This window comes from Ambystoma mexicanum, chromosome 4q (assembly GCF_040938575.1).
Source record: "Ambystoma mexicanum isolate Mex_15411 chromosome 4q, UKY_AmexF1_1, whole genome shotgun sequence".
NCBI lineage: Eukaryota > Metazoa > Chordata > Amphibia > Caudata > Ambystomatidae > Ambystoma > Ambystoma mexicanum.
Window position 1 is genome coordinate 1,315,909,670 of NC_090928.1, and position 11,530 is coordinate 1,315,921,199.

At 48.4% G+C, this 11,530-nt stretch overlaps 1 protein-coding gene across 1 annotated transcript in view; it reads right to left on the reverse strand.

Moving 5' to 3' along the window:
• LOC138467406 (zinc finger protein 850-like) overlaps positions 1-8,974 on the reverse strand; it is a 451,188-nt gene extending 442,214 nt beyond the window's left edge. Inside the window, exons 1-2 of the mRNA XM_069607355.1 lie at positions 8,760-8,974; positions 8,124-8,187 (exon numbers count right to left, since the gene is read on the reverse strand). The gene's annotated coding sequence lies outside the window, so the exon portion shown is untranslated. The remainder of the gene's footprint in view (positions 1-8,123; positions 8,188-8,759) is intronic.
• Between the last annotated feature and the right edge of the window lie 2,556 nt (positions 8,975-11,530).

Sequence of the window (11,530 nt, forward strand, 5' to 3'; positions counted from 1 at the left end):
TCCGCCGGTGGGTTTCCCGCCACCTCATGACCACAACGACTCTAACGACTCGACGCCCTTGCTGGGCCACCGTTCTTCACACTCTTTGCGGTCCAGAACTAGTGTCACCGAGGTGCCCCGCACGCCTCTTCCATGCAGGACGCCAACGCTCAGTCGTCGACGCGCACCGCTCAGATCGAAGCTGCCGCCTCATCGACACCGTTCTATCCTGTTCACTATTGGACGTTCGACGACCCGTGACTCCTGCTTTAAAGGGAGGGCACTCAAGAACGGTTGTCGATTCCCCACCGCCGAACGCCGAGTCCTCGACGCCTCTCGATGATCCGTGGCTCCTGCTTTAAAGGGAGTCACTCCAGAAGGATCTGTCGATGCCTCTTCGAAGAACTCGACTCCACCAGGTACATTGGGGGGGGGTAAAAACATTATAGGAGGGAATAAGACTATTGAACAATATATGGACTGGGCTTGTGCTATATATCTTATTTTACAGGTTGCCCAGGTGGGGGGGATCTTCACACAGAACTCTAGTTAAGTAGCTGACTCAGTACTCTGCCTATTGTTTCAACCATCTTGCTTTCCTTCCTCTCTATTGATCTGTGTGTCATTTTTACATTGCTATGGATATACTTTAATGAGATCTAATAATATTGGTGGTACCACTTTAGAATTGTAGATATTTACCATTGTTGATTTTCCTGAGCACAAACTGAGTTATTTTGAGTGTACCTACCTTTGAATATTAATTATATAAAGACTGTGTTTTCAGTAATACAGTGTGTGGACATTCCTTTGTGGGGGCTTGGGGACTACACTGTACTTAAGAACCATCCTGCATCCCCTCCTGAGAAGCTAGGCCTTGATTGCTTGTTCATTTCTACCGTAACAGAGACTCTTGGCTGGGGTCCTCTGTGCCTCTCCTCTACCATATAGAGAGCAGAAGTACAGACCACCCTCTACCAGTGTTTACACATACCGCCAACCGCCAAGAGTGAAACAATATCCAATATCCAGAGAAGCAGAGGAAGGGATTAGGGAGACGATAAATGCACTCCTGAAACAAGGTATCATAGTGCCATCAAACTCCCTGTGTAACACGGCTATCTTCCCGATCAAAAAAGCAAAAGGAGGGTCGTGGAGGATGATCCAAGATCTACGCCCACTTAATGACGTCATTCAAAAAGAGTTCCAGGTAGTGCCTAACTCAGCATCAATACTGTGCAGTATACCCAAAGAATCTACATGTTTTACTGTGGTTGACTTGAAGAATGCTTTCTTCTCCATACCACTTGACCCAGGATCGCAGTACCTTACAGCATTCACACTAGGAAACAACAGGTATGAGCATCGCAGACTCCCACAGGAGTATTGCAAAAGCCCAAGCATTTTTAACAGGGTACTACGTGAAGATATTGGAAACATAGATGTAGAGAGCACCATTATACAATACGTAGACGATTTAGTCGTCTGCAGCAAAACAGAAGAAAAATGCAGAGAAGACTCCATAACGCTACTAAATGTGGTAGCTACCAAGGGGTACAAGGTGGATAAAGGGAAACTACAATACTGTCTTGCCGAAGTTGTATACCTTGGACAGTTAATATCAAAAGATGGAAAACGAATACTCCCAGACACGGCAGCTGCCATATGTAAAATAATCATACAAAAAACAGTGAAGGACATGCAAAAATTTCTTGGCATATGTAACTATTGCCGAGCATGGATCATTGATTATGCAGCATACACACGCCCATTATTGCAAGCATTAAAAGAAGCGCAGAAGAGTAGAGCCCCAATAAAATGGACACATGACATGATGACTCAGTACTTCAGACTAAAAGACCTTATTGCAGATGCCCCAGTCCTCGCGAACACAGATGATAGGGAATTTTTCTTGTTCTCGCACTGCAATGGAGCACTGATGAAAGCAGTGCTGACACAAAAAAACATCACTAGGCCACAAACCATTGGCCTATTACAGTGGAACACTAGATGCAGTGATGCAAGGTCACTTCGCGTGCGAACAGGCCCTCGCAGCTGCAGCCTTTGCAATTGAAAAGAGTGCCACAATTGTGATGGGATGTTCAGTAACATTATATGCAGAGCATTCATTATTTGCGATTCTTGAGCGGTCAAAATCAACATTAACAACACAGAGAGCAACCGCATATGAGATAATAATTTCAAGCCCCAATGTGCATGTGGTCAGGTGTGAAACAGTAAACCCGGCAACATTCATTACAGAGCCATGTACAATGGAGGACATGCAGGAACATGACTGTGCAACCTATGAGGGGGAGGGCGACGATATTCCCAAAGCAAGTGAAAATGCCCTGAAGGAGGGAGAAGTATATTTCATAGATGGGTCAGCATCAATAAACTCAGAAACAGGGGAGAAGCATGTAGGAATGGCAGTAATACGTTTGGAGGAAGATAGTTATGAAACAATTGTCCAAAAGCGCCACCCGTCCCATTACTCCGCACAAGCGGCTGAACTAACTGCATTGATTGAAGCATTACACACAGCCAAAGGATGCACAGTAACTATATATTCAGATTCAGCATATGCAACTACCACAGTCCATTCAGGACTATCCCTCTGGCGTAGAAGGGGGTTCAGACGAGCGGATGGTGCCTGAGTACAGCACGCTGCACTATTGAATGAGTTAATAGATGCATTAGCGGAGCGATCAGTAGTGGCAGTGGTGAAATGCCAAGCCCATACCAACAACACAGATGCAAACTCATTGGGAAACGCGGCAGCCGACGCGGCAGCGAAGGAGGCCTCATATTTCAATATAACACCAGCAACCAAATGCATTGTAAAGGCAGCCACTGCAGAGCCACTAGAAGAAGCCTATAGTAACACACCCATAGCACAGCTAATAGAGCTACAGAAGAGAGCACCACCGGAGGAGCAAATGTTGTGGAGCAAGCGGGGTTGCAAACAATCAGCAACAGACCTCATTTGGAGACAGGAGACAACGGGAAAGGTAGTGATGCTGGTGGAATTACTAGAGGTAGCATTCCAACAGCTACACGTCCATGCCCATGTAGCGAAACACATCGCCGCAGACATCCAGGAACATTGGTTTGTCCCCAACTTACAGGAACACTTGTCAAAATTTGTCATAGAGTGTACAACATGTCAAACATACAATTCAGGGATGACATTGAGGACATTGCAAGGCACTTTGCCACGACCAGCAGGGCCATTCAGGGAACTCCACATAGAATACGCCGACATGGGAGAAAGATGTAATGGAGAAAGGTATCTAATTGTGGTGGTATGTCCCTTTTCAAGGTGGGTGGAGGCGGGTCCATGTCCCCACCCAGATGCGAAGTGTGCAGCGAAATTTCTAGTGCGAGAAGTGTTTTCCCGGTGGGGAATATGTGATGTTATACGGTCAGACAACGGCACACACTTTATGAATGACCTCTTCAAGGAAGTGACATCACTCTTGGGGGTAAAGCACAAACTGTGCTCCATTTATCGTCCGATGGCTAATTCGGTGGTAGAAAAGATAAACGGCCTGCTCAAGAGTAAATTATCGAAGTTGTGTAATACATTAAAGAAAAAATTGATGTATTGCCTGCCCCTAGCACTGTTCCAACTCAGAACGCAACCATGCAAGGACCACCATCTGAGCCCCCATGAAATTGTGACTGGGAGGCGAATACACACACCACTCTCCCCGATTAGGAGAGCATCAGATGCACACAGGGCTGCCACAGTACTGGGGGAAGAATTTAAGGAATACCTAACTCAGCTGACGCGTGCAGTATGCAGCATAGCACGACATATAGCACCGCCTTTTACTGAAAATGTGGCAACCGACACTACCGCACCGGCTGCAGACAGCCCAAGTGGGCCACTGATGCCAGGGGCACAGGTATACTTGAGAAGTTTTGTGAGGAGATGGAATTCACCAAGGTTTCATGGCCCCTACGAAGTGATCTATAGTACGCCCACTGCAGTGAAAGTTAAGGGACTGAAATATTGGGTGCACCTCTCAGATTTGAGATGGGCACGCGATAGTACACTCCCTCAGGGTGAACAGGAATGTGCAAGTGGAACAACAAATGAGGCTGAAAAATAACGACAATGTGATTTAATGACAAGAAAACAAAAAGAACCCGTAAAGACAAAAGTAATGATGTGCCCTCTGATTTGCCATGCCAAATGTCTGTATCCTTCTTCCTTTTATTCTCTTTTTCATCACTATGCCTCTCTCCTGCTATGAAATGCCTAAATCAAAAGGACATAACTGAAACTAATGTATAACAAAAAACAAGCAATAGTAAACGGAATTAATGAGTAAACATGAAGTGTAAATATATATATATATATACATATATATATATATATATATATGTACATATTCTGGTGACTTAACAAATTTGTAACGCTGCTGCAGTTTTGTTTTCGGTGATGTTGTTTTTCATGGCCTGGTACTATACTCTCTTATCTCTGGTTAATGACATGCACAAAGGGGGGAGCAGGGCTAATCTGATACGAGAAGGTTCCAACCTAATATGGACTGGAGCAAAGACAATGTGGGGAGAAACATATAACATTGGTATTAGCGGTAAAAATGTAACTCAACCTTCAGAACACGCCGCTGCAAGCCCAACAATTGTCTCCTTGTTACATCCTGGCATAAATATGAGTAATGATTATGAATTGAATGAATATGATGGCGACTATTATTGGCCAAGCAACCTAGCCAACACAAGTACGCATGCACAGACAGCCATAGAACCTACCTCATATTACGCTGCTGCTACTAATGAGTATACACATGTCATATTCAACAGCAATGACACTGCCTGGGCTGGAATGTTCCCAATACATTACCAAAAGGTGAGGCGCTACAAGGAGGGAGGGAGAAGGAGACGAAAAAGGGGGCGGGAGGGAAAAGATATGACATTCATCATGATCTGGGGTTAGATGAAATAGAAGACCCCTGCCACCCTGATCAATCTAACAAATGGTATTCAGACATGAGTGCCACGGCAAAGCAGGCAACAAATGAAAGCTGCTATGTCTGTTCACTCATACCACATGCATCAGGGACACCGGAAATGTTGGTACCACAGGAAGTGCCCTTGTCGGAGACTCAATGTTTGACTCATTTAGTTTTGTGCAGGATAAAAAGCACCTTCCAGGCACACACCGTCACTATAGAAAGGCTGGAAAATGAGAGAACATGCACAAGCCGGCGCCAAGGAGTAATTTGCCTCAAGGAGCCATTTCTTGTCATCAAAGGGACGAGGTATGCAGAGAATAAGTGGCACGATGAAACCATCGAATGCAAGGCAGAAGCGCTCCGGGGCCTATCTGAAGACACCTTCCAATGGATAAAGGAAATGTGTGCCCCTATTTGGTCGCAACATGTCCCTAAACTAACATGGATAACAGCACTGGAAAAGCCCATAAAAATACAGAAAGAAGTACCAAATGAACTATGCTTCCATGGGGAAGGGAAGGTGAACATGGGTGAGGCAAAGAAATGCACCAAGACAGTAATAATACCTGATATGAGGAAGAGCACCGCAGCCCTTATGGACATGTACTGGATTTGCGGCAAACAAGTTTACCTGCATCTCCCTGCATCGTGGAAAGGTACTTGCGCCTTAGCCACCCTCCATACGGCCCTGATGGTAATACCCAAAAGCCATATCCAAGGAGCAGCGGGAGAATCGGCTGGCATATCGGCAGCAGGGCAATCGGCAGACCCATCAACAGCGCCCCAACAAGTACAGGCAGAAACTCCAGCTTACGAACTGTTGTCAGAATATGAGTTGAAAACAAAATTATCAGGAAGCAAATGATCATCCAACTATATTTCGTCTGAATCATCAAAACTCATCGCAGAGATCCCACAAAAGTACAAGCTCTTCTCATCCGCAGAGACATTTTTTGCATCACTCCTAGCGCCAGGGCTCCAAGCACGAGCGAATGCCAAATGGTTACAAATAGTGCGCTGGGATCTTATCCAACTGGCCAACGACACTGAAGAAGGATTCAACGTTATAAAAATAGAGCTCCGTGCCTTGCACCTAATGACAATGCAAAACAGATATGTTCTAGATCTCCTCACAGAGATGGACGGTGGCGTTTGCCGAGAAATCGGGGGGGCCTGTTGCACATTCGTGCCATCTGAAGATGCAGATAACGGGACACTCTCACATGTGATAACAGCAGTCCATAACCTAGGAGAAAGGATGAGAACAGAAGGAGGAGCAGAAGAAAGCACATGGTTTGACAACATGTTCAGCTGGATACCATCATGGGTGAATGTGATGTTGAAAATACTCATCCCCATCATCGTCTTTGTGCGCCTATTCTTCTGCGTGTGCCAATTAGGACTCTGGTGTTGTGCAAAAAGTATGCCTACCTCAACTATGATGATGGTAACAATCGGTCGACCGACAACGGTAGCAACTATGATGGATGCACAAATACAAACAGGGGAACACAGCCCTCCAAAGTACAGGATGACTGCCATCTACAGGCAATATGGGGACAGGGTCGATAATTTATACCACACCACAATCAAGGAACCAACAGAATTGCAATGGTATAACAAGGTTTGGGTAGACATGGACGGGAATGGTGGGATATACTTAACATGTACTCCAGATGAATATGCAAGACAAGGGAATAGCTTGAGAAGTGTATGCAGAGCCTGGATGCCAATAAAGGGTACCCCAGCATGGGAAGAAGCAGTTGCTGAAGCTGAGTACTACCGAAGGGAGAATGAAAAGAATAAAGTGTCATAATTCGTTACTTTAGATGTAACGAAAGGGGGGGAATGTGTGGGAGCGAGGGTCCATCAGGCCCCTCTCATCCTTTACTTCTCAGTACAAAACTCGGACCAAGTGCCTCCAGTAGTGGGTTCGCCCCTAGCCCTTATGCGATGTTAACGTTGGTTGACTTTACGTAGATGGGAACACTGAGCAGGACACAGGGCATCCATTTTTGTACCCCCTTTCGACTCCACCTTGGTGACTAGGCCTCACTGCGATAGTACAAAAACGTTTTTCCTCCCTTTCCTCGCAGCAGCCAGGCGCGCAGGGCACATGGCCCCCACCCTCGTTCCCACTCTGACTGGAAAACTCTGCGGTTCCATTCTCACGCTGAAGCCGGAGGTATTTGCAACAACTAATGAATGTAACATATCACTCTTCCAATGAGATCACTGTCCTGCATGTGAACCAGCATGAACTAAGCACATAGCTCGTTCATCTCCACAAACGTGTCTTTGCCCCCGCACCCTCACCAGTGGGTGTAACAGGGATTCTTGAGGCCAGCATATCAAGCAATGGTTTGTGATGGGGAGAAGGGGGCAGGGGTAACAGAAATTCTTGGGGCCAGCATATCAAGCTCTGGTTTGTGATGGGGAGAAGGGGGCGGGGGTAACAGAGATTGTGGGGGCCAGCCTAGCAAGCTATGGTTTGTGATGGGGAGAAGGGGGCAGGGGTAACAGATTCCTGGGGCCAGCATATCAAGCTATGGTTTGTGATGGGGAGAAGGGGGCGCGGGGGTAACTGATTCTTGGGGCCAGCATATCAAGCTCTGGTTTGTGAAAGGGAGAAGCGGGCAGGTGTAACAGGGATTCTTGGGGCCAGCATATCAAGCAATGGTTTGTGATGGGGAGAAGGGGGCAGGGGTAACAGGGATTCTTGGGGCCAGCATATCAAGCTCTGGTTTGTGATGGGGATAAGGGGACGGAGGGGGCAGAGATTCTTGGATCTGTACATTTTTTTATAGGGTGGAAAGTCAAATTTGTCTGCACAGGGCCCTTAAAATTGGTTGAACATATTTAAGACATGACTTTTTAATCACGGTCAATGCATAAAGGTGCTTTAAAATCCACACTTTTACCCTAAGCCATACTTCCTGCTCAGTGCAACACGGGGCCCCTTTGAAAACATTGTTCAGGGCCATTTTTGGTTCCTAGACCTCCCCCAGGGCACGATGGGGGTGACTGTAGAGAACGGGAAGAGAAGAGGGGACGGTGGAAGGGGGGGCATGAGTACCCAGGCCATGAGACAATCCACCTCAGACACAAAGAACAGCGTGTGTAGAGAGGCAAATATATATCACAGCAGTTATTTACCTTTTGCAGTCTGTGCTCTGTACCTTCTGATGAACACCACGAAACACCAATGAAGTACTCAGGTCTGGAGAAGGCAAACATTATCATGTGATTAATTCATCTACAATAAGAATGATCTAACTGCAAGCATTTGTATGACGGATACAATGTATTATGGAAATGTCCAGGGAAAGAGCTGTTTATCCGCCCCACCCTGTGCCCCACCATCACAGCCCCCCACCAACTGCCGCCCAACATCACAGCCCCCACCCCTTGCCTCCACAATCACAGCACCTCGCCCCACCGGCTGCCCCCACCATCACACTCACAGGAGAAAGACTTAATGGAAGAATGGGTGGGGGGGTTGGCAGAGCCTAGACGCCATTTACCCTGAACAGACTCTCCTCTCACTGCATCTCAGTGTGTTCCTGTCACTGCAGCTCAGTGTGTCTGGCACCTGCAGCTCAGTGTGTTCCTGTCACTGCAGCTCAGTGTGTCTGGCACCTGCAGCTCAGTGTGTTCCTGTCACTGCAGCTCAGTGTGTCTGGCACCTGCAGCTCAGTGTGTTCCTGTCACTGCAGCTCAGTGTGTTCTGTCACATGCAGCTCAGTGTGTTCTGTCACATGCAGCTCAGTGTGTCAGGCACCTGCTGCTCACCTCCATTGAATGATGGCAGAGTGACTGCTTCATCGCTTGTGCAGAGTTTCCCAGCTCAGGATTCAGCTTTTGAGATCTGAGTGAGCACGAGACAGGGGGGGTGGGACAGGAACACCCCCACCGCTCAGAACCTCCAGAGGGGCCGAGATCCCCCAACAAGCGTCTCCACACAGCAAATTCAGAGGGGAGCAATCAACAGACATGCGCAGTGCAGAGCCACCAATCAACAGAGCAGAGCATGCGCAGTGCAGAGTAATGGATCATCAGAAATGCGTAGTGCAGACTCACTGTTCATGAGGCATGCGCATTGCACAGCCACCGAGCATGAACGCATGCGCAGTGCAGTATTAATCATCAGAGCATGCGCAGAATGTGAACACGAGAAGGTGCGTGCGCAGGTTGGACATTCAATCTTTACTGCATGCGTAGATTGCAAAGACTGGAAAGAGCAGGCACAGTGCAGAGGTAGATTCATTAGAGCATGCGCAAAACGGGGGATGGTAAAAAAAGCATGCAAAGTACCTGGCACGGACCATCAAGGCATGCGCAGAAAGGGATTCTGAACGAGCATGCGCAGTGACGATCCACGCCAAGAGAAGAGGCACCAAAACAATAAGACTTTATCCCCCTGACCCAAAAGAAGTGTTACAAGGAAAAGAGAAGCATTTCCTTCTTTCCTTCTCATATCTGGGCAGTGACCTCTGCACCAGTCTGGCGGGTTCTGCTCTGCATAATGTTCACTGTAGTCCCCTGTGTGGAGTCTTCTTGGTGTTTTTATAGTGTGACAGTTTTAATCTGCTAGACTATTCATGGTTCAGTTCATTCACCAGCTCTGGATAGTGTGTGATCGTCTTTGCAAGGTCTCTAGTGTGGTGCTTCCCCTTTAAGGGTTCAGCACATGGCGGAGTGACGTTGCACTCCGCCGTGTGCCTATAAATAAACAGGGCGTGCCCGGCCTGGCAGAGCGACCGGGAAGCCCGTTTGCAAGCTTCTCTCTCTCTCTCTCTGTGTTTGTTAGCGGGAGGGGGCTCATGGCCGCGTGCATGGTTGGGATACACATGCAACAGTGGCGACTGTGATGTCGGCTTGCGGGATTGCATACAGGCCCGACATTCAGGAGTGCGCATTGCAGGCCGCTGGCAGTGCGCGGGGCAGGGGCTTCGCTGGCAAGGACGACACAACCACTTGGTAGGATGCATAAACCCGGACTGGCGTTCTAACGCCAGTTCCGGTGATTCCTTTATTTCCGGCGTGTCACGTGACCCCGGAACTAACGGGCACGTGACACCACATTCCTCCCCAACTTGGAGGTGTTTATACAACTTTTAAACATCAACAATCAACTGGGCACTACATAGTCAGATACCTTTGAGTTCATCTGGGCAAGGTTTTCTGGAGGTAGACCCCGTCTACTACGTATCCTTGGAGACGGGATGATGGTTTGGGCCTTTCCCTCAAAAGGTATCGTGTGCCGCTTCTCTCGGGTGCCTCCGCTCTTGGGGTCCCGATCTCGCTCTGGTCCTCTTGCGGGTGTGGTGCTTCAGTGGCACGGGTCATGGGCGATATTTGGCCCTGGGGTGTGCGAGGTGTTATCACCTCGCTTCTTGGGGACATTTGGAGTTCTTCCCATAGTTCAGCTGGTACCTTCCTGAAGTGTGACACGTTTCTCGTCACAGTCTCGCTCCCTCGGGTGGCGGTGACCATGCTATGGTTTGTTGCGCTGACCGTCCATGGTTGGAGCTCAAAGTTGAGGTATATTTTCTTGGGCGTTGCTCGGTTTTTGACGATCACAGTATCACCCGGCGTTAGCTCTCTGTGACGGGCTCGCCTGGCAATGCTCTCTTGCTCGTTCCGCCTCCGTCGCATGGCATCTATTGCTGGGATGTCTGGTTCGGGAGCAACCCACTGAGGGTGTATGGGAAGCTCTGCTTGTATAGGTACCCCGAGCATCAGGGCTGCCGGGCTGATGTCGGTGGAGGAATCCGGGGTTTGCCTATGTGTCCTTAGGAATCGGTATACAGCCTTCAGCCATGGATGTCCTTTTTCTTTGGCGATACGAATGACTTTATTAAGTGACCCCATGAATCTTTCTGCGTCGCCATTTCCTTGGGGCCATCTTGGGGTGATTCGTTGGTGTTTGACATTTATGTCTTTGAAGAACTCCCGCAATTCTTGGCTGGTGAACGAGGGCCCATTGTCGCTCTTCACTTTTCTCGGGATTCCATGTGTCGCGAAGATCTTCTCTAGCGTGAGGATTGTGGTCTCTGCGTTAGTGGACGCTACGTGTTCTACTTCAGGATATCTGCTGAACTCGTCGATCACCACGAGTAGGTTTCTTTCGTCGGCAATTGTGCAGTGATCCATGCTGACTGCGTCCCACCGCTTACTGCTTCTCGGGGCGCTGCTGATCGGCTCTGGGTTCTCGGGCCTCCTGGAGGCTTGGCAAGCAGCAGAGGATTCCACTAGCTCCACTACTCTTTGTTGAATGTTGGGCATCCACGTTCTGGACTTGAGGTATGCCGTTGTTTTGATGACGCCCTGATGTCCACTGTGCACTAGCCGGAGGGCTCTCTCTTCAAGTGACGCAGGTAGCATGATGCAGTGGCCTTTGAGGAGCACTCCTTCAGGGGCTACGGTTAGTTCGTGTCGTATTCCGAATAGCGCTCGGAGCTTGGCCTGAGCAGATGTGGTGCGTTGAGCCATGGACGTGAGGTAGGTCTTCCAGTTTCCTGACTGGATGGCAGCGGTGGTGTGTTGCAAGATGGTGTCTA